Source organism: Aptenodytes patagonicus, chromosome 3, assembly GCF_965638725.1.
Source record: "Aptenodytes patagonicus chromosome 3, bAptPat1.pri.cur, whole genome shotgun sequence".
Taxonomy (NCBI): domain Eukaryota; kingdom Metazoa; phylum Chordata; class Aves; order Sphenisciformes; family Spheniscidae; genus Aptenodytes; species Aptenodytes patagonicus.
This window is the reverse complement of record NC_134951.1, coordinates 107,848,752-107,870,234: the sequence shown is the minus strand read 5'-3', so window position 1 is coordinate 107,870,234 and position 21,483 is coordinate 107,848,752. Positions and strand designations below refer to the sequence as shown.

The window sequence follows — 21,483 nt, the reverse complement described above, 5'->3', positions numbered from 1 at the left end:
CTCAAAGATTTCTTTCCTCCGTTCCTTATCCACTGTTAGTCTGTCCAAGTTCTGGCAGAAACATGCACTGTGCCTTCTTTTCCCTATTTTTACCCGGTCTTCATTTCATCAGGACAAAGGAAAGGGTTACTTCTTAATTAAACAAGTATAAATGTTGAGTATGTCTACTGAAGTTGCTGTAACTACACTGGAGCAAATAATGGCATACAGAAGAGGAGAATCCACCCCTCTTTTTTTTTTTTTTTTTTTTTTTTTTTTTTTTGAAAGCGCGTGAGAACCCCTGCCCCTCACTGTAAGTATATGTTGAGTGTTTTAATTCATCAGTTACATTTTGAAGATATTCAATAACAGGTAAATATAAGAAAAAGTTTCCAAGAAAAAGTTTCCAAGAAACAGTACTACCTTACCTGGAATCTGATTCATCTATGTTACAGAAAGAGGCCATTCCTTAAATCTTGGTCACCTGCTATGCAATACTATTGCAGTTAATGTATATGCAAAAATACACTTTTATGTGCATGTATTGTATACATTATTATTGTAGTGCACTGTTACCACCAAGAAAGAATAACAGATGATGTCATGGACTTCTGAGCTAGATAACCTTTTAAAATAAAAGCAATGTAATGTTTTCTAAATACTGTCTCCAGTGGAGAGTACTTTGTGTTAAGCAACCACTTTAAAATAGTCCCATGCAATTTTGCTTTGTCAGTGCTTAAAAAGTCAGCTTTAATAGACGGCTGATTTTTGCAAATTGTTTGATGGTAATTTAAAACAGGTTTAAGTATACAGCTATCAGGGTAAAATCCAAGAACAACATAGACCGGTGGAGAGGTTATGGGCAAATTAGGCCTATCACGCACCTACAGACATATTCTTATTGGATTATACTTACTAAGAATAAACCTTGTTCTGTGCAACTGCTTTGGCAGACGCTATGATCCTGTGAGCCAAATCCTGCTGTCCTTAGTCTTACTTGAGCAAAACTCCTGTCAGATTCAATGGGGATTTTGCCTCAGTAAGAACGGCAGGATTTGACCCTCTCTTCCAGTGGTGATGGGAGGGTTCTTTACTTGCCAAAAATCCTCATATAACTGACCACTAGGAGCAGTTGCTTAAAGGTTAAATTGTGATGCTTAGATAAACTGTAGAAAGAAAGGAATCTCTGAGTATGGCACTTTTTGAAAGGGACTGTGCTTCTTAACATCTTTTTGTAGTAAGTTAAGACCCCGTATCACTAGTAACCTAATACACAGATACATTAGAAACAGTGCTACCAAGAGTACATACAGGTGAGTTGGTTTAGACCTTTTCTTTTAGATTTTGGGGGCACCATTGCACATCCATTAACGTATATATTTAAAAATGTAGTCTGTGTGCAGCCTCTGGGACTGCATGAGGAAATGAAGTGACTCTTCTACAAATGAGTAATTATCTCAGTTACCAAAATTGTGCGCAGATTTACTATGTTTCTGCACACGATTTTGGTAACTGAGATAATTTAGTTAGACAATTCAGATGCACATGGTGAATCAGATTTTTTGCATGAATGATTGTTGTCTATGGATGCAAATCAATCCCACAAGTTTTCGTAATCAGAATTTCATAAATTATCTACCCTAAAAGTACATACCTTTTTTTGAAAGTTCTACAATGACAAAATAACTAATTCCTTTGAAAAGAAGGTTCCTTTGTTAGCCCCACTCCTGGGCACACCATAGTTCTTCCAGTCTTATTGTGTGAGTTTTTCTGTCAAAACACAGTAAGATTTCTACTTATTTTTAATTACTGAGTCTTTTCATCTAGGGGAGAGTTAGCTATCTTCTTTTCAGTGGTGGTAGGTATTGCTTACCTACCGCCTAATAGGACAACCTAAAAGAACCTACAAGGGCATTTTGTTTTCTTTCCCCCTTCAGTGGCCACTTTTACTTTTGAAACCATACTGATTCATAGTACACTTTTAGGACTGTACTTGGAATAGAGATAGTTTTTTCTTTTGTTCTTGTTGGAGGGTAGGTTTGGAGACAGGTGGTGTTGTTTTTACCTATGGGAAAATCTGGAGATGAGTTTTTGGCTTTGGATTTGACCACATCCTTTATGCACAGAATGAAGAAAGATTATATACTTACTTCTTTAATGTGTAAAGTGGTGTAAATTTATTGATTAGCATGGACTTACACTGAGCTGAAATAATTCCTGCTGTATCTTAAATGTTTCTTTATGTACAGACAAGGATTTCAGTCCCATGCAGCATGTCAGAGATCATGCTGCAGTAAATCTATTCAAATGTAAACCTGTTCAATTCAATTACCAGTTTATAATAAAATTTGCTGCTGCAGCCTCCACGTTTGTCACAGCAGTCTCTACATGCTGATGGCACAGCATGCCTGGAAATTGACAGCCTAAATCTATTTACAAAAAAAATTTAGTTGCAGACCTGAAATAAAATCAAGTTTAAGCAGCTTTGAGAGGAGCATCATATTCCTTACAAGAACTTCTGCACATCTGCCAGTGTACATCTTCTCCAGAAATCTTATCCTGTTAGTGGGGAGTTTTCTTCTAGAAATTTTCCTTAACAAACAGTTATTAAATGTAATCCTAAGTGAAACAATTATCAGACATTGCGCTTCCCTTCACATTTGGAAGGACTTTTTATTACATTGCCATTTTGTGAATCGTCATATAAATTTCATGATAGAAATCACAGTGCCTGGAAAAAGATCCTGAGTTTTATATTAGCTTTTAGGGCAAGGTCCGAAAACCACTTACAGCAAATACGGCGTGGCTTCTCTTATGACAGCTGCATGTTATATCATTTATTGTGGGAAGATAATGGTGCTTTTAATCCAGTATCCAGTGTTTCCGCGAGAGACCTAGTGTTAGAAATTTGGGGCCATGTTTTGGGGTCAAACCCTGGGAGGGAATTGGATCTCTGGTCACATGAAATGCAGGGTGGAACAGGGAATTTCTGCACATATTCTCAAGGATGTCAGTGGGGCATAGCCAGCAACACCTAGATCAAGATTCTTAACAATTTTATAAGTTGTGGGCCAGAAGCTAGAGAAGGAGGGGTAAAGCAATGTCATACTGGACTCAGCTGGCATGGGAATGAAGTCCTGCCTCCTGTTTGCATCTCCTGTTGAGTAGCACAAGAAAGTTTCTACAGACTGATCCAGAGGAACACTTTATTTTGGTTTAGCCCATGGACTGTTACTTGAAAACATAAGTCTAGGTGTATGGAGGTTTTTTGAGTATGTGTTATGCTTCATACTGAAGCATTCAGCAGATGCTGACGAGCTTTTAAGCACGTGACAAATATGAGGGTGTCATATTTTCAGTTACTTTCATAGGTAATGGTTATTAGCAGCACGGCAGAATACACTTTACTCAAAGACAAAATCTTACATTTTTCTATTTTTAATTCTGTGTGTCAGTATTATGAAAAATCAGATTTTTCAAGGATCACAATTGGTTATTCTCCTGAAACACAGTTTCTTTGACTGTGCTTATGTTTTGGTGGATTGTCTCGGATTCACAAGAACAGATGAAACAACATAAAGATTCTTGTGTAGTCTAGGGAGAAGCTTTTCAAATGTATCCCTAGCGATTTCTTTAAATAATATCGCAATTGCTAAAAGGGGGCAGGAAAGAAGAATTTGCCCTTTTTAAAAATGAATGCTTTAAGACATTCTCTAGTTTTCAGTTCTATTGGTTTATAATCAGTCTTTTAAGTTTGGCCTTTCAAACACTTTGGAAGCTGGTGATTAGTTTGCTTCAGGTGGTAGAATTAAATCTCTGTTCATGTGCAAGATTGGGTGTTTTAGCTATTTTCCTTTTTATACAGCTAGTTGGAGTGAGAAAAAGGGGTCGATTTTTTTTTTCTTTTCTGAGAAGGAAAAATGGATGTAAAACTGCATAAGTTGATGTGGGAAATCATGGGTAGATAGCTGACTTTTTTTTTCTTTTCTATTGCTAGTCGGTCTGGTTGAGTTCTACTTTTAGTCTTCCATTAGTACTATATGCCCTTTAATACTATCTGTGGGACTACTTACTAGCATGTGTCTGTGATAGAAGATATTATTCCAAGTTTATTATACTGCAGATCTTGCTCAGGATAGCTGCCCACGTGAAATAATTTCACTGGAGTAATTATTCCAAAATAAAATTACTTTTTTGTTTCAGATGCAGCGTTCATGTAACTATTTTTTCAAGACTTTAGTCTATATGTTTCAGTTTTCTCCATGGAGGCAAAGCCATAGCCTCAGTTTTTATCTGTCCCTATATTGTAACAAGGTTAAAAATTATAGTTCGGAGGGGAACCTACTGAGTGCCACTAACACAGCTTTTAGACCATCTGAAATATTGTATCCTGTCTTAGCTCTTACAGTTCTGAGCAGTGATAGTTCATACTTCTTACAGGACTGTTGACACCAAAACAGCTCCCATATATCTCTCATCTCTGATACCTGGATGTTTTCAGAATTTTTTTATGAGTTGTTTGCAGTGGCTGATCTGCATTGCTTGTTATTTCAGAAAGTGTAGTTCATAAGCGGGTGATACATAAGGAAACAAATTTAAGTTTATTTGAGAAGTAAATTATACCATAATGAAATGGCAGAAAATTTGGGTTGCTTCATGTAAGTATGTTTGTATTTTCCTTATGAATGGATGGCCTTTACAAATTATCATCAGCCACTTTGTACCCAGTTAGAATAGAGAGAGTGACAGAATTCCAGCTTATTAGTCCAGCTATTAAAAATGGGAGGCCCGATCCTTACCTAGTGTTGATGGAAGCTGGTGGAGCTACATTAGATTGCTGTTCATTTTGCAGGTTTAGCAATCTATGCTATGGGGAAATCAGCAATATAGCTTTTCATGTCTGTGAATCTTTACTGTTGCTAGTATGTTAGCAGTCATTCAGGCTCTAAAAATGAATAGAAATTCTCCAAGCTCATCATCTGGCAAGGCTGACTACAGTGTAACCCCCTCCCATCATCGTAGTGCAGTTAGCATGTTGTGCTTACACTCCTCACTGAGTAGCCCTTAACACTTCTCATTCGTTAGCTTGCTTGGGTTTTTTTAAAATGTTTCATACAGTCCCTCAAAGTGACTTCAGTATCTCTAGGGCAGTGTTAAGGCAGAAGTCAGAATTTGCCTTGTGTGTAAAGAAATTCTGTATTTTAAGGTTTTTTGCTTCAGCACTGATCTGAATAAAAGCAATTACTGACAGTTTTTAAAATGCTTGAGTATTTTAGATGGTCACAGTACTGTAATGAACCGGAAGATGATTACACATTAATTAAACTTTGTCTTAACATGCTAAAATTGGAGTTCTCTAAAGTATTTTTGCTTCACACTTTGCGAGATTTCATTAATTCAAATACAAGAATACTTTTTTTTAAAGAGGTATGCGTATTTTAAAGCATAAATTACTGAGTTTATTATGCAAAGTTTACCATATGAACATCTTTGGCTTGTGTTAAGCAGCAGATCAGATTAAATTATCATATTGATCCTTTCTGGTTTTGACAATCTATGAAAATGAATCCGATACAGCAAGGAGAATAGGCAGCTTGAGTTTACTCTTACATAAAGAGATGCATGATATGCACAGGAGCAGATTAATGGATTCTCTCTCAAAATAATAAATAAAACTAAGCAATCCTCTTTATAACTAAAAATGTGTTATCACCTATGTTTTGAGGCTAGTGAAAAAGCCTGCTTAATAGGATTCCTCCTAACAACATCTCCTTTGAAAAGACCTGTGCATAAGACATTGCCAAGGTAAATTTCTCTCACAAGTCTAATACCATTAGTCTGCCAAGAAGAAAGCAGAAATTATTGTGGAGGAAGTTTTAGTTTCTGCTGCCTTCAGAAATTAGAACAAAGGGAAGGAGAAAGCATTAATGGTATTCAAAGAAAATATTTCTGTACAGGATGACAGTTAATAGAGCGGCGTTGACCTCAGCGATATTTCTTATGCTCTCTATTGTAATATTACACTTAAGGAGTTCCTTCATTAATGCAGGATATTAAACAAAGCTCCTGTGTTATAACATCAAGAGAGAACAGAGTGCGCCTTCTGTTGAAGTCTCTTCTGAATATCAATCCTTTTCTATGTTTCAATGTATTATGAGGGAGTTTGGTTTCTAGTGCAGATATTTTTTGGAAGTGTCTCTTTTCCTCTTCTTTTCCCTCTCTTCCCCCTCTCCCCCTTTTCTTCCCACCTTCTCCCCTTTTCTTCCCACCTTTAATTTCTCCCTTCCCTGCCCTTTTATTTCCCCCTTCCCCTCTCCCCCCCACTTTTCTTTCCCCCTTCCCCCTTACTCTCCTTTTCTTTCTTTCATTCAACCTGTGCTTGGTTTAATATATACTGGGACCTGTTAAATCTCCTTGGAAACAATAGAAACTAATCTCTAAGTGTTGTTGGTGTTCATAAGTAGGCCTTTCCTTCTAACCAAAATGTGGCCTGATAGCCCAGTTCACACATTAGAACTGACAGCCCAATTTGTCTGCCCTAAAACACGGCTCATGACTATCCACTCTCTGAAACCGATGAGGAAGGACAAACTATTCAGCTGCAGGTTAGTGTTTATAGTGAGCTCAAGCAACTAGCATTTCTATTCATCCATTAAAAAATACTCAAGAAAAAGCAAATATTGGAGATGTGGATATTTTTTCTGGGTTTAGAAATCACACAAAAGTACCTACAGCTAAGACCAGCTGTCGGCCTCCTGAGAAGTTCTCATGGTGCTTGTGTTGCAGTGTTGTGCCGGTCCGGTTTGTGTTCTACCTCTGACCATTTTTGGTCCCCATAATCTCATTGGGAATGAAACAGAGGAGTCCCAGCAATTCACTGGCCTGAGCCTTTAAAGAAAATTTCTTTCTAGATACAGTTTTGTTATGCAGTTGTCCCTTTATACAAATACTCCACTTTCATAAAAGAGGCGGTATGAAGTGAATGTAGCTAAAGCAGTATCGTTTATACATCTGTGTTTGAGAACTATTTACATTTCTTGGCTTTCCACAGATTTGTGAATGTGCTTTTTTTGATGTTGGCATCTGCAGGTCTGGGGTCAAAACTGTTTGCTGGCCCACTCATCTGCAGCTTCCATGGGATTAGATGTTAGGCTTGATTCTGCTCCCACAGTCGTTACTGATGAGAATTCCAGTGACTGCAGTTGTTTGCAGGGTCAGGCAAGCATCAGCAAAGAATGTATTCGGCCTATAGTTACTTTGTAGTTTTGTTATTAAAAATAGTGAGTTTGAAAGATTTTGAATGGGATTAAAATCCATGGTTTTTTTCTTAGTGCACATACCTGATCTATTACTTCCTCAGAATTAGAAGGGGTAGGTTCTGCAGATTCACAAGTCTACTTAAATTGAAATACCATTAAAAATTAATCACTTTATGATGAGAAAATATTAGTACAACCTGAGGTTGTTAACTGAACATATTTCTTTTTTTGATCCTAAAATAAAGAAGCAGTATTTTTCTAATTTTCTAGAAATTATTATTCCATTTTTAAAAAAAGATATTCAGTGGATTTAGCCCCTGTGAACATTTGCTTATGCACTGAAAGTACAGTGACAGCAATATAAGTGATAAGGGAAGGTAGAGACAAGTCTGAAGGATGTAGGACTGTGTGTGATATGGCATATTTTCCCATGAGCTCCCAGACAAATAGCTGCCTTTCATTCTTGGTCTCTGCCACCCATAAACACATACATCAATATGGCACTGCCATTTATTGCAGAGTGCTTGAATTCTTATACATGGGTCCTGCCCGATATTAAATAGGGGTCATTTTGTAAAGAGTGTCATTAATGTTATTTGTATTCTTCACTTTTCTGTTTCTGCTGTGCAGATATTTGCACATCCCCTGCTTGAGGGGAATAGGTTTGGCATCTCAGGTAGAAGGTGCATTTAGCAGTGGTGCATATGCATATCTCTAAAATGCCACTTTGGAGCCAACCCCTTTTTGTATTTTACTTAGCCCTTACTTGGGCAGCATTCACATCTCCTCAATCAGACTTCCGCTGTGTAAAATCTTAGTAGAAACAACAGGATGTATGGTAGGATTATTTAGGGTGAAGTGCTGAAATGATGTAGGTACTGCTAAATATAACCCATGTGGCAGATGTACAGGCAGACTTTTGCTGCTTGGGATGGATTGGCACCAAAAAGCTTAGAGGTTGAGGAACTCTCTTGGCCTCTTCACTCAGCCAAAGCAATGAACATGTTGAGAAGCACTAAAATCACCATCTGCAGTTGTTACCTCTGACCTCCTATAGTGCTATCCCTCAAATATTTCACACTTCTAAATCTCTGCTGTCCTACAAAAAAAAAGTTCGAATCAACATGGTTTATTGGGATGTCAATGTAACTAAGGCACAGTCTTCTCTCTGGTCAGTCATTGTTCATTTTTAAGCTGGAGGTGTTTTTACCGGTGGTGAGTCTTTGTCACTTCTACTCACTGAGTCACTATGTGAGGCTGGAATATTATTTCATTTGCAGTTTGTAATGTGGCTTTTGTGGTTGGAACTCAACAGCCTGAAATCTGAAATAAATGTCATCTTCAGCAGTGAATTGTCATTATGTCAAATTTTGCCATGCTTACTAGCTATTCTAGTAATAGATCTCATCTAACCAGCCTTTTCTTTTTTCTTTTTTTTTTTTCCCCTTCTTTTTCTTTCTTTGTATTTTCTTTGGGTATTTATATGACAGAAAAGGGAAACTATGGGGGGAGTCTGTTTCCTTCATAATAGTGACTTAATATAGCTATTAATCTTTATAAATGAAAAACATAGCTTTATTTTAAGCCTCAATAGTCTTTTATTAGATTAATGATTCTGGAGAAAGTCAAACACAAGCTATATTAAATATATTCACTTACTGAATAATACCAATATTTTCCTGTTTGCTCTTTATTGTTCCAACAAAGTTAATATGTTTATCTGTTTTTCTCTGCTTAAGCATCTGGTTTTAGTTCTCAGGATCATCAGGTGTAAGATCAGATGTCAATTTGATTTACAGTTTTAGTGCAGCAGATCCAAAATCAACACTCTGTACAACTTGCTTGCATAGGATCTTATTGCAGTCCACGTTAAAACAGCTAATTATTAAAATAGTTAATTCAGAAAAATTAACATACTTTCTAAAAGAAAGTCCATGTGATACTGTTCTATAATCAGCTTAACTCCAGTCTGTGCCCTCAGTGGCAGAATTGCTGGTGTGCTGCAAATGTTTTGCAGCAAAACTGCTTGACTAACAAGAGAGAATGTTAGTAACTTGCTGCATGCTGAGCACATGCAGACCCTAGGAATCAACAAATAATACAAGACCATCATCCTTGTCTTTTGTCTCCTCCTTTTCTTTTCTTTTCCTAGCCAAGAGGTAGTCCATACAGCAGTGCTGTTCTTGTCATTTTTAGTCAGCCATATCAAAATTACTTATTGCATCACCATTGCCCTTTGTCTCTTTCTAATACTCCTTTTCAGTCCTGTGGGTGGCTGACTGAAGAAAGGCTTTCCAGACGGGCCATGTCTTTCATTCTGGTCTGAATCAATCAACAGATCGGTCTTACATCATTTGTTAAACAGTTGTACAGCCACATGTTGCTTTTCATGACAGCCTGCCAGATTGGGTTTACCATGGTGTCCAGTGTCTACGTTTCCTAAGTTCTATCTCATTTTCATATTTTCTGTAATTCAATGAAAGCTTAAGATACGGGCACCTTAGATTTCATTGTGTGGCCAATCCCAAGGGTTATCCACTGAAACGTGAGAGGAGGAACATATTTGTCATAAGTCACAAGAACTACTGCGTTTCTGAATATAGTTGGTGGAATCAGTTAAGATAAGATGACTTAAGAGATGTCATAAATACACTTTGGATCCAGACTGAGGGTACCTGCCCATGATTATTGGATGTTAGGAGAGGTCTTGCTCTGAACTGATTTTTAAGTTCACAAACCACTTGCTGGTTTCCCTGTCAAACTTTTAATGAAAGCTCTTAAGCTTCCAATTTCAAGACAGATGAGACTGCTAAATATGGAAATAGGTAAATGAATGTTTACCTTAAAAAGTAGAAAGCTGTTTTAAAATACCCGTTTAAATGTATTGTTTTTGTGAATTCTCGCTCAAAGATGTACTAGAAACATTTCTGCGAATTTATACCTCGGGTGAAGGATCAGGCTGAGAAGGGAAGTTCTAAGTGCAATGATCTTATTATAAAGGGACTGAATAGGCTCCTCCTTTTCAACAGCCCTCAAGAGCATCACCCCAAAATACAAATCTCTGCCTGTATTCCTGACAAAAAGAGAAGTTGGAACACCTTTGAGTCTGGTGTGTACAGGCATAGTCTTTGCTGATGCTTTTCATCTGAGAGACCGTGCCAATGCTCTATTGCTTGGTCTTGCGTGAGATGCAAAGGAATGCAGTTAATCAGAGAACAAAGCCACAGACTAGCTAAGATGACATAAGATTCTTCTTTCTTCTCTTTTTATCTTCTCTCATTTTCATGATTTTCTATTCTTTTTCCTGTTCGTACCACAATCGTATCAGAAGAATGCTGATGAGAAAATAGTTTCTGCAAGCACATATCTTCCAGGCAGTCTTTTTCTGGCCAGGTGGGAGAGAGAATCGTTAATTTCTCGAGGTTCTCGTTACCTGACCTGCACTATTTTGTGAGTACTAGTCAGGCTGAATGACTGTATTTCCTCCTGGGCATCCTGGTATTGCTGGAAATACCCATACTGGCAAGACACTTCAGCTCATCTCTAATTAAAATACTTGTTATGAAGTATTCTTAAAAACGGCTGCTTAATTAAGTTAGAAAAAGCATTTGGATGCAGAGTGTGAAGGCTTCAAACATTGGAGTTCCTCTCTAGGGAGATGCGTGCAATCAGAAAGCATTCTGAATGCTAGCAATCCATCCCATTTTGTTCCCATTTGTTTTCTCTAATTTCCTGCCTTTTTTAATGCTGGTTAGCTGAAATAAGTCCTCTTTCCCTCCTCTCCACAGTTCCCTCCCCTGTTACGGAATAGCCCATGACACGTGCCTGTAAAGTGCCTTCTTGGGAATTTGCAAGTCTTTGAATGTGTTATCTGATTAAAGGGATGTATGTGTCTTTAATTCTCATCTGCAGTTCCACCTTTGACCCCATCTGTTAAAGTGAAAAGGAGTTGAGAGTCAGCAAAGTCCCAGATTCAACCCAGATAACCTGCAGTGTGCACATTTGAATGCTTTAACTCTTTGGTTGCCCCTGAAACCTACATACTTAATTAAGTGACAGGTTTGATTGGAAAATGTGGCAGGTCTGATATGAGGCAGGTGAATTGTTTATTTTGTTGATATGCTTAAGGTAGGATAATTTAGTCCTGGCTTCACCTTTTATGTTAAAGAACGAATTAACATACAGTTGCGTGACACAAACAGGTATAATATCTTGTTTGTGTGTGTGTGATTTATTTATTTATTTATTTATTTTTAATAGACCAGTCTCTTGCTTGCAGAACAGGAGGGAAAGTTCAAACCCCCACATCTATTACACATGCTTCCTTTTTGAATAGGAAGCTGAATTACGTGGTTGGAAATGATGTTGCAATTTTGGATGGCACTTTTAGATACCCCTGAATAACACAGAAGAACTCGTTTCATTGAATGATTAAAAAAGTAGATGACACAAGTGTCATTTTCATTTTATTTTGATAACATTATGCATTTTCTGCAGAACAATGTGATTGTGACATTTCCTGTGCTTTGCAAACACGTAATATAAGTGACTAGAATACCCCAATACATTTGGATCTGTGGATGTTTTCATCTTTCCTCGGGTCATTTTCTTTCCTAGCTTTCAAACACTCTTAAAACACTGAAAGGATTTTCAGTATCCCAGATCTATGCCTGTTCTCTGAAAGCTGGAGCCAAATTCTTCCCCCACTTACATCTGTTCAACTCTGGTGGTTTCACTTATGCTGTGTGGCTATAACAATGCAGAATTTGTCCTAATCTGCCCTTTCTTTTTTGATGGAGAATATGCACATGCAAATTGAACATAAACACAATAAGTTGAACTGCAGATAGAAAAAAATATGTATTTTGTGTGTGTGTGTATACACAAATAGAGAGATAAATAGCACACCGATAGGTTTGATAGTATATCTACTGTACATAATATTGTAAATGGTATCTTGCTGTGCTGAAATCTAGGCAATATGAGTTCAGTACTAAAGTGTTCAGGTTGCACCTGAGCTAGCTGGAGCCTGCCAGCCTCTGCAAGCCCACTGAGAGCATCTGTCTCGCCACCACCTTGCTCACGCTGTGTCCTCTGCAGGCTCTCCGATTCTTCCGACTATGAGCATAAATCATCCACCTGTCAGGAGCTCTAGCTGCCTGGATTATGCAATGCCTGCCTTCATTTGGAGATGGTGTGAGCAGAAGATTGCGGCAAATGGTTTGCATTCATTTTAATGCCGTTCCAGCATCTCTTCAGCTTTAATGAGGGTTCAGGGTGGTGACGACTCCCTGAGACAATGAAAGTCCTAGAGACCCAAGCTTGCTTTGTACATTTGTATGGCCTAGTTCAGATTTTTTTTCTTTTTTTTTTTCCCTTTCTTTCTTTATTTCCCCCCCCCCCCCAAAGAAATGAATGGTGTGAAAATCGAGGCAGAGAACTGGTACTGCACAAAGCCAGCTGTCCACAGCTCTGTTTTTTGGCCTTGTAATACCTCCCTCCAGCTGAGCAATGAAGAATTTAAAAATCAGTCATGTTTAATGTTGATTGTTCATTTGTGCTGTCTAAAGCTGCGTAATGCTTAGCTATCTTCACTTAACTGTTTAAAAACCCTACCTTTGCAATTTATTCAGTTACAGGCATATTGGATTACACTATCAAGAGTGGAATACCATGTTGTATAACCCAAATTTAGAATACAGTTCCTCTGTATAAAGTTCTCCTCTTACTAAGAAAAAAACCATGGTCAGTAAAATTGTCTTGTTTCAGCTTGTTAGACCTGAATTAATCAAATTCCTTATTCACTCATAATTTTAATCATGAATTATAGGCAGAATAAATATGGGTATTATAGTTGTTCATCTGTGTAAACAGAAGAAAAATATGGAAGTTGTAAGACAGCAGCAGTGCAGGTCCTTTCAAAGGCAAATGTTGAAGGTGATGAAGGTAAGTTGCACCTTCACACCTGTAGTATCTGCCTGTCCCTAACCTGAAACAAATTCCACCAGATTCTTGCAGGTACAGCCTTTAGACTGTAGCCTTATATGACCATCAACCTCATGTTCTTACTTGCCTGAAAAACGCTAGGTAGTACTACTAGTAAAATACTTAGTTTTAATACTACTCAGTAGCTAGCAGAGGAAATCCACGTTTGGTATCTTAACACTACAGGTTCACTGTTTTTCACAAATATTTAAGGAAACAAACTTGTTTAATAACTTTGAAAAACATTGGGCTTGTGCAACATGATTTTTCTGTAGTGAATGTGTGTGAGCTTGTCAACAATTTTTTCAGAGAATATTTCTTCTAAGCTTTAGAGCACTCCTGTGACGTAGGCAGTAATATTCCCATTTTACAGTATTTAACCTAAGACAAAGAGAACAAAAATCACATGTAGTGTTAGAGGCACAGCTAGAAGTGGAACTTCTGCTCCGAGGTTAATGTGTCATTCAGCCTGGGACTTCAAAGTCCAGCCGTTGCCGCCCCTTTCTCACCCAATGACTGAAAGAGAGAAAGCTTTATTGCTTGTTCGGTTTAGGTTTTATATTTCTCTTTATAACACTTCCCTTTATATGTGGATTCCTCAATCAGCTACTGATGAAAAGAATCCTAAAAGGTGAAGTCAAACTAAGGCCAGCTTTTGTCAACAGGAAAAATAAAGCGCTCTATTTCAATGCACCTGTATATTTCCTGTTGATATTAATGGAAGATGCTTTGGAATGCAAAGGAATCTGCGTTGCCAAAATATTTTAAGTTTTCCTCTCGGTGAACATTTCCACAGCTGACCAGTACCACTGGTGGCAGCTGAATGTGGAATAGACAGTGCTGCAGTCTATGTGACAGCCTCGAATCATAAGTATACTTGAGAGCTCTGCCTGTGTCTATGTTCTCTCCCCTTGGTCTGAAAGCCAGAGAATTTCATGCAACCTGGTCATACTTAACTAGGACCACACAGGGCAAGGGAGATTTTTTAATAGGCTGTTTGGGAAAGAGTGAAGACCCTAACGAATGAAGTGTGTAGACTTTGGAATCTTTACTTGTGAGCCTTATTTGCTTCTGGTAACAAGCTAACCTCCCATGCCATTCCCTCCCCCCTCCAGTTTTAATTTGATGGAAAGCCAGCAGTACTGCAGTTTTATGCAAAGCCTCCAGTGAACTCAAAAAAGATTATTATTTCCCACTTTGTCTTTGCAGATAACTTTAAAATTTTATGCATCAGAATGCAGGATTGTCTGAAGAAACAAATGCAACACAACACTGACAAAATCAGATGAAAAATCTCACTCTTTTAGCTATGAAGAAATTAGATTTATCATCAGAAAAGCATTCTCTTTTCATTTTCTGAAAGGTGCTTTTTGACAGACCCTTTGCAGTGGACGTCATGCTCACAAAACATGCTGTCACAGGGCTATTTGAATATGGTGACAGGCTCATTATCATGTTGAAGACAACTGACAACACTGCAGACTAGAAATGGACAGGCTTGCCAATCAGCTGTTGAAAGGATTGCAGTTGAAATAGAGGTTTTTTTTGTTCTGAGAACAGTAGTACAAATTGACTACATTAATTCTTTTTATTATAGTTGCATACACTGTAGTTAAGGGTCCGTCACTGTTTCCATTATAAATCCCTGTTTTCAAGGGTTTATTAGTAGACCATAAAAAATGGTTCCTGTTGAAATTTTGCATTAAAAGTATGTATTACCCTAACAGAACAAAATTTCTGTGGTAACTGTGTGGAGGAGGGAGGGCAGAGAAGAGGGATTGACTGATTTTTAGCTGAAAATTGCATAAAGCTGAATGCATTATTTTTATAGCACCTTAGATGTCCAAGAGTTTTATAGACAGGTTTGTGCCTCAGGAGTTTACAATTTCAGGATGCAGTACTGCCAACACTTATTATGGGATGGGATTTTCCTGCTAGTTTCATTGGAATTAGTAAAGCACCAAACATTATCCACAGTAGTAGCTATTTGCAGATTCAGGTTGGGTAGTCAAACAATCTCGAACAGTTTTTTTTCTTTTCTTGTAACTTAAAAGTGGCTAGGCATTTTTTGTTTTGTTTTAATATTAAACTGGAATGTTAAATGATAACCTGAGATGCAGGCAATTTTGCATATATAACGATAATCCAATTTGAAATGATGCTAGATTCCACCAAGATATTCTAGTTATGTGAAGTGGGGAGTTAGGTGGAGTTTATCTGCTTTAATCCAAAGTGGCAGTCCTGAGAAATCCTACTCATCTTCTAACAGTGGAATTTCCTGATGTACCCAGGTGCTGGAGTTAGTGCCACTGGAGTTTCTATAGTGCCCTTAAAATTTCTGTAGCCATCTACAGTGGCATATGACTGTGCAAACACAGAAATGTCTGTGTTTTGGCAGGTCTGAACAGCTTACTAGTTATCTTCTATTTAACTCTAGAACCAAAGATGATGTTCTGAGTCTCCTGAGAGCTCGATCTGGCAGGCGTTTGCAGAGCACACCTTCACACCTCAACAGACCGATACAAAATATAGTGGTGTGCTGGTTTTGGCTGGGGTAGAGTTAATTTTCTTCATACTAGCTAGAATGGGGCTATGTTTTGGATTTGTGCTGGAAACAGTGTTGATAACACAGGGATGTTTTAGTTACTGCTGAGCAGTGCTTACACAGAGTCAAGGCCTTTTCTCCTCCTCACACCACCCCACCAGCGAGCAGGCTGGGAGTGCACAAGAAGTTGGGAGGGGACACAACTGGGAAAGCTGACCCCAACTGACCAAAGCGTTATTCCATACCATATGATGTCATGCTCAGCATATAAAGCTGGGGGAAGAAGAAGGAAAGGGGGGGGATGTTCGGAGTGATGGCGTTTGTCTTCCCAAGTAACCGTCACGCGTGATGGATCCCTGCTTCCCTGGAGATGGCTGAACACCTGCCTGCCCATGGGAAGTAGGGAATGAATTTCTTGTGTGCGCGGCTTTTGCTTTACCTATTAAACTGTCTTTATCTCAACCCATGAGTTTTCTCACTTTTACTCTTCCGATTCTCTCCCCCATCCCACCAGGGGGGAATGAGTGAGTGGCTGTGTGGTGCTTGGTTGCCGATGGGTTAAACCACGACAAATGTCCATGGGTGCTTTCTTCTGTAACGTACTGGTGATCCCACTGCTACACCTCAGCAACTTAAGGCAGGCCACCAGGATGTGGGAAAGGAGAGATGTGGTTTCTGCATCCAGGATGATTTCTCTGTTTTGTCCAACAGCCTCGCCATAACAGTTAGAGCGCTTTTTCCCAGGAGCTGGGATACTGTTTCATTCCTTCAGACAGACGAAAGCGTTAAATCTGTGTAAGTGCCCTAAACCTGAAGGAACTGATGTTACTATATCTTCTAAGAGAAGAAATCCAAGTTTGCTGGAGAAAAGGCATGGTGACCTACCTTCCTGTGGGGACATGAATGAGGCTACGAATCCTGAATGGAGTAAAGCATTTCCAGGAAGCCTGGAGGGATAGGTCTGAAAGTTCCATATAAATTGACCATCTAAACTAGATGTAGGTGGCAGCAGTGTGTGTGCATTGGCTCATTTATATTCTGCTCTGAGATGCCTAACTTCCTCCATGCTCTGTACAAGGAGCCTGGTTCTCTCACTTCAGGTTCCAGCTCTGTTAGGTGGGTCAGATGGAAGAAGCTAGGCATTGTGGTACATAGGACGTATATATGGTATCATTGGATTTGGTTGTTAAGTATAAAGTGAGATACTGAAATAGAAAAAGACGACATATAGACCCCTTCGGGTATTAAATTCATTATCACACAGTCTGTATCTTTGATATATTCACTAAATATTTGTTGCAAGGCTGATCTGGAAAGAAGACACAGCTTTGCCTAGTGTATTTTGCTGAGAGCTTTGCAAGGAAAAATAATTTTACTTGTAGTTCTGTGGCTTCAAACATTTGCAGGCTTAATTGATGCTCATTTGATTACTTGATTTCAAAGCACAATCAATTACCTTAATGCATATCACTGTTCTCACAACTACGGTGATTGCAAAATTGTGAATGTAAAAATGGAAGTCACTTCTGAAAATTAAGTCTGCAGTCCTATTTGCAAAGTCAGAACTGTGACTCTCGTGAATTACAGCACTACAGAGCAGAGTACTATATTGTCAGCACTATTATAATGTATCAGGTCAATTGTATGCATACTTAAAATCTTTAAAACATTTACTGCTTCTCTGGTGAAGTCAGTCATCTGTTGCTAGGACGAAACTTAGTGAAGATACATCAACTAATGCAGGATGTTGAACCTGAAAAGTAGTGTTCGGTTGCAAATTATTAAGGAAGGCTTTTTTGTCTGTCTTTTCATGAAATCATGGCTCCATTGAAGTCAGTGACAAAGCTGCTGTTGATCTTGGGGCAGCCATGTTTTCATGGAGAGAGTAATTCTAGTGGTTAAATCAGAGGATTGGAATCAAGACCAATTTCTATTCCAGAACAAGTCACTTCTACTTTGTGTGCCTCCAGCAAAAATATAATAGATACAATAATACGGAGCTATCTCACCGGCATGTTGTGAGGCTTATTGAATTAATATTTATGGATCACTTCAAGATTCTTTGATAGAAAGTGCTATATAGCTGCATACTATTACAATAAAATCCTGAAAAGCAAATCAATCTGGAGTTAGTCTTATCCAGTTACAATGAACTACTGGAGCTGCCTATCGTGTTAAAGTAAAAAATCAAAACTAGAAACAAATGAGAAGTATTTAAAAATCCCACAATTCTTTGGAAAACTCTGGGCTTAATGTTTCAACTGACTTTTAGTTTTTATGGTGATAGGCCCTTATACCTAGCAAGCTAGATTCATAGTTGAAACCAAGCATGACATAGTAACTTTACGTGGTTTGGGGAGAGTAAATTAGTATTTTCTTCTTATGCTGTAAATTGCTTCACAGAACACACATGCTACACCTAGCCTACTAGACAAGTAAATAGCATTGGCTTTGAATCATTGGTTCCAATGAGTCTTTGTATGAACAGGTATTATTGATTCATTGATGCAGAGGTTTTTGTTGGCTAACTTTTTTCATATTTGCTTTTGAAAAGAAAACAAATATTCTTACCATGAAAAGCCACATTGATTTGAAACGAGCTACACGTGAGGGACTAACTACGTAACTTTTCCTCTCATCAGTCAAACTCTCATTACCTTAAACATCCCTCTGAAAAGTTAGCAGAAGTCCTGAACAGCGAGAGTATTATAAACAATCTTGTACAGGAAGAAACTCACCCAAAAATGCATATGTACTGAAGAGACATTGGTTGAATGAAGTTATTCCTATTGTGCAAACAAAGCAGCTTATCAATTGTGTAACTTAATTTTGCCTATCACCAAGTTCAGGAAGAAAACTCTGAAATCTAGGCTGTGAAGCCTGGAGGATATTGATGTTTTAGCAAAACAGCGCAGGCATGGAATATTCTTTTTCCCCAGGACTGACCTAGTAAATTGTGCAAGCACCAGGAGAAATTTTGCCACCTGTCCCTTATAATCAAGGCCTGTCCCTTACTTAGTCTCATTTCAGTGATATAATTAAATGACACCATTTTCCCATTTATGTTTCATGAACATGCTGCCAGAATCCTATAGTCTTACCCAGGTACCCAGGAATGTGACTTAATTTGTTTCATCTAAAGCCAAAAAAATAATCATTTGAACATGGTCCCTTGCCCTAGTAGCTAACCCAGCATGGTATATTAGAATACTATTGTTGCAGCATTCATTGCAAAAATCAATAATCCACTAGATGGAGCAGAATAGAAGTATAAAAACTGAGTTAAGTCTGGTATTTTAAGAAACAGAATTGAGTTTCAAAGTGGCAGGACTTGGACAAAACAACAGAAAAATGCAACGGTAGTATTTTTGCAGTGCGTAGTTCTAGAAAATCAACTAGCTTTACAGTCATTCATAGATTAACATTACAGTCCTCCTTTGGTGGTCTCTGTTTTTCTGTAAGTGACAAAGTGAGGATTCATCTCTGCTCTAGAAAAGATGACAATAAGTAGAAAATTTTGGGGAACAAAGACCTATCTTGGAAAGAGAATTACTTTTTTTCCTTCCCCAAAACTTCCCCAACTTTTCTGTGGAGAAGCAAGATGAAATAATAAGACAATTAGAGAAAGGAACCATATGATTGGGAATCAGGTAAATGAAAGAAGGGAAAAGAAGTTCTTCAAACATCCTGAAGTTGGTGTCATTTGTTTTGAATCTCTTGAACCTTTAAAATAGGACTTGAAAGTCTGTTAGATGTTGGAAAATAGTAAAATGAGCGTTTCTAATTATGCTATCACTTCCAGCCTGGTTATCAATAGGAGTCTTTTCATGAAAGACAAACGTGTTTCTAGAGTCATGGAAAATTCAGCATAGCATGCAGATAATGTTCTATAAAAATATGTAAAAATTCAGTCAGGTTTTTTTTCCTTTTATGGTTTGGTTTTGCTGAATATTGTGAAATGTGGATAGCAGTGCTTTGGTTTTCTTTTGTGGTTTTTTGGATTTTTTTTTTTTTTAGTTTCTGCAACATTCTGAAGTCACGATCCCTACAGAGAACAAAGTGTTAGTGTTGACATAACTTGCTATATTTTTTAATTACTGACATTCTTTTATCCCTATCTATCCGTCTATAGCAAAGTCAAATCTCAAGTTTTACTGAAACCTTCAGGTTGCATGCTGAAAAGAAAGATACAAACTCCAGTATTAGACTTTGAAGTGTCTTTGAATGTTTAGAAGGAAGAAGAAGTAAAGTGAGAAGAAGGGTGAGCCTGAGTGTCTTCTGAGTAAACAAGTCTACAAGGATAATGTTTTTAAAGTTGTGCACTATATTGAAAGTCCAAGCACTGCATGGATATTTGCGTATGATTAAGATTTTCCTTCAGGTGTTTGATCAGCTGAGAGTCCCTTAAGTTTTAAGCTGTTTGAAACTGGTTTTGCCAGCAGCAAACATCTATGTATAGTGGTTATTTTCCAGAAGTTGTTACTCATTATTTCATGGGTAAGCTGAATTATCATGAACATGGAGATTTTGGGTGTAAAATCACCACCTTTTCATATAAATTAATCCTTACATTAATATCCCCTTAAAAGATGTGCAGGTGACACGATGTTGATGGCAATCCTATCAGCAAGTAGATTGATGAAGATGGTGGACAAGGCTCCAGTAGCACAGTTCAGCCAGTTTCTACAGACGATGTACCTTAGGCATGACCTAAAGCCTGCTTATTTTGTCCTAGGTCTCTTATGAAAAGGGGTGGCCGATTATGCCAATATGAAGTGGTTGGCTGATGGAAACATGTATGGGAAAGATTGCTCTTAGTGCTGGAATTAGGTATTTTGCAAACCCAAGGAAAGATATAGTCAGTATTTCAGGGAAACAGCTATCAAATTTGGTTTGCTGACATCTGTAAATGTGCTGCTTTGTTGTCTGAGCAAGGCTTTGAACCCAGGTCTCCAGAGATGAAAGCCTCAGGCATTAACCAATTGCAGTATCTCACTCTCAGCTTTGTATTTAATAAAGTGCTTTAGATAGATGCAGGTGAACTTTATTTGCTTAATATTGATTGCTTTGCCTTCTTTGAACAAAGAATTGTAGGAACTTTGATAAATTAATTTAGAAGTTGTCCAGTTCCATAGTATCTTCTGCATATTTCTGTGTATCTGAAGCTGCCTTCTTCAAATTACAACAGATAGGCTTCCCACAGAACAAATGTGGAGATGATATGTTCTTTTCTTTTCTTTTTTTAAATGGGAACTTATAACAATCAAAAGGTTCCCATTCTCAGCTCCCTAACTGTACCCCAATGCTTTGGTGTATTATGGCAGTGCAATCTGAAGTTTTTTCTGTCTCTGGAAAGGTTTCTTATATGAAATTCTGATTTTGATGATGTAAAGTATTCCTGTTACTTCCCGTACTAAAGTACTGCACAACATCACTGTGAGCTGTCTGCTGCATTTCTCCCCATGCTTATTCTCTTTTTTCAAGATATGCTTGATTTCTGAAATACTTTGGGATTTGCTGTTGCTACAGAAATAGCAGGTGTTAACATTTGTAGTCGTGCATGCACTTTGGGAAAAGAATAGCTTGAACTTCTTGCATTACAAGATGTCTTTTCTCTCTCCTCTTCTCCCTTTCCTCTTACAACACAAGTATTAGTTTTGTCCATCAACAGATGATTTTTTTCTTTATTTCTGCCAAGTGTTCACACACACATTT

General features: G+C 38.0%; 1 protein-coding gene across 14 annotated transcripts in view; it reads left to right on the top strand.

The window, feature by feature from the left end:
• ESRRG (estrogen related receptor gamma) overlaps positions 1-21,483 on the top strand; it is a 410,058-nt gene that overhangs the window by 292,003 nt on the left and 96,572 nt on the right. The gene's annotated exons all lie outside the window — the stretch shown is intronic.